General features: G+C 35.6%; 1 protein-coding gene across 1 annotated transcript in view; it reads left to right on the top strand.

The window, feature by feature from the left end:
* Window positions 1-983: 983 nt before the first annotated feature.
* Window positions 984-2,711, top strand: part of LOC107678500 (annexin A5-like) — a 15,198-nt gene continuing 13,470 nt past the window's right edge. The window contains exons 1-2 of the mRNA XM_016473779.1: window positions 984-1,167; window positions 1,294-1,430. The gene's annotated coding sequence lies outside the window, so the exon portion shown is untranslated. The remainder of the gene's footprint in view (window positions 1,168-1,293; window positions 1,431-2,711) is intronic.

Below are 2,711 nucleotides of genomic sequence, written 5' to 3'. Positions count from 1 at the left end.
GGTAAATGATGATCAGTTCAGGTTAGGCACCTTGTTTTAAACCATCACTTTATATGGTAAAGCAACTTAACAGGTTTTAACTGTAGCATTTTATCCTGTAACAGTTAAAAATGACAACAATTTTATTTTTTGCAGTGATAGAATTTATAAATATTATTACAATATGTTCATATTCCGAATGCTTGTAGCATCACAAAAAGTTAGTGAACATGACAAACTAATGCATTATGTTAAAATGTAGTAATGTAATATTACATTATAATAATGAACTAATATAAAGAATAATATAATACAGATAATTTAAAGCTGTCAGGTGTTATAAGTAATAATAGCGTGTAATCCATTCATTTTAACTGTAGTTCTGTTCTCTGTTCTGCTGTATATTATTTGTAAATGCAGCACACACACACACACACACACACACACAATAATCAAAAATTTCCCGACAGGCTAAAATCACAAAAACAGCCTTATCAAACAGGAGTACAAAATATTATAATAAATTATATTTATCTACTAAATCCAACAAAATTCCTTATTTTTTATTCTTATTATTTGACAGCTTTTTAGATATTGTACCAAAGAATTCTTAAAGACTACAAACGAGGGAGACTTAAAAATCTATATTTGCGTAAATATTTAACTAGTAAACAACAACAACAAATACCATTAATCAAGTACTATTAATCAAACCTATATTCTTCTTCATCGTTCCCATATTTAATACTGTATCTACAAAGGACAAGTTCAGAACAGCTATCTTTTTCTCAGATAACCAGCTCTGCACTCTATACGAAAAGCCACGAGAGAACCCTCAAGCAAAAATGTGCCATGTATTCTCAGTAGTAGAGTTAACAAAATCACACTTTCAACATTAAATCGAACACTTACGAACTCGCGTTTTCCTAAATACTGTAAACACACGCGTACACGGACGTCATACGCACGCACAGATGGGCGTGGCTGACTTTAGGGCGAGTTCCGCTTGGGCAAACTTCCATATTTAGATCCACCCAATGTTTTGTGCCTTGTGCTAGATACATCACATATCCATTGTATTAAATATAAAAAAAACAACAACAGCAGCAGCAGAAAAACACACAGCATACAGGAAACGGAGATCTTAAAGAGACTACAACGCATTTCATACAGCTGCTCGTTTAAACGGTAACTACACCCCACAATAGGTTGGGTCATATTTGACAGACTTATGGAAAGATTACAATAGTCATTCCTTTATTACCAAACAACGTGAGTCATGGTGCACGAAAGAATCACATGTTTTGTATTTAGTTAAAGATTGTTTGGTGTGACACAGTCATGGAAAGAATGAGTCCCACCCACCTCATTAAATATTACGCTGCGTGTCTCACGCTCGAGCGCAGCAGAGGTACTCTGTATTTAGGAAGTGACGGGCCGCGGCTTAAACTGTAAGTAGCATATACGCTTTTACATTATATATGCGCACTGTTTGACGTTTTAAACTATTAAAATAGTAATAAAGCTGTCGAGTGCGCTGTTACGCGGACGTTTATGCGCTTTCTGCTCTGTAATTCCTGCAAGAATACGACTGCGTTATTTTAAGATCACGTAAGCCTTAGAGATCCACCCATAATACTGTGCATTAAAGTCCGTTTGCACATTTGTCGCTGATCTTCGCTTCGCGCATTTAAGGATCCAGCACAGTTCAGTTCTGTGGTATAGTAATGTTTATGGGGAGATAACCTGTTTTATTTAGTCTTTTATACAGTTGCGATAGGAAACCCCAAACGCGGTAACTGTTCTGTGGGATAAAGTGCAAGTTTGGATATATTTGTTGATATAAAGTATACAGTGTGAAGTATAAGATGTTCTTTTGTTCTTCTAAGTAAATAGTTTTACTTCTATTATATTTAATAATGATATATTATGAATATATAATATATATAGAGAGAGAGAACAATATTATGCAAACTTAAAGTTAACTGAACTGTACAGATGACTATATAGTTCACTTTAAATTTGCGTAATATAGTATTGTGTTCTCTCTCAATTAATAATTGGTGGACTTTTGCTTTCTTTAAGACCCCTGCTTTATAGAAAGTAACACTTCTACAGGTATTGGTGTTGTGATGGTTTCAAGTGTGAAGTCAAGGCCTGTTGAGAAACTAACTTGTGTTGGATAGAGCTGTTTTGACATTCTAATGTAGGACATTCACATTTTTAAAAAATTAGGCCTAACAAAAGCCCTTTTTCTGCCCTGAGCAATGCATGCTTGTATAGGCCCATCTGAAATCAACATCTTATCCATCAATTAGGGATGCACCGGTATCGGGCCCAATACTGAGCTCCTGTACTCGTACTCGTTAAAATGCCCCGATACCAAATGCCGATACCACACAGCATGTGTTAAGTGCCATATTCAGACAAAGAAACACCAACAACAGAGAGCAGAACAGAGTTATTAGAGATTAAGGATGTCTACGAAGTATATGTATGTAATGAATATAATGTTAAACATTCAGTATTAACGCCTGTATAGCTGATGTGCGCGAGCTGATGAGCAAAGCACGCTGAGTGATATACCTTTCTCACAGACATCACTGGAAAGCTTGTAGTTCGGTTGGATACGTCAAAAAGAAGTAAGTAAAACAATGCACACGTTACTTAACGGTAGAGAGAGAGAGCGAGAGAGCACACTTCTGTTGTGTGATCTTTGATGTTCACTCACT

This window comes from Sinocyclocheilus anshuiensis, unplaced genomic scaffold, assembly GCF_001515605.1.
Source record: "Sinocyclocheilus anshuiensis isolate Anshui unplaced genomic scaffold, SAMN03320099.WGS_v1.1 scaffold536, whole genome shotgun sequence".
Lineage (NCBI taxonomy): Eukaryota > Metazoa > Chordata > Actinopteri > Cypriniformes > Cyprinidae > Sinocyclocheilus > Sinocyclocheilus anshuiensis.
This window is presented reverse-complemented; position numbering and strand designations above follow the sequence as displayed.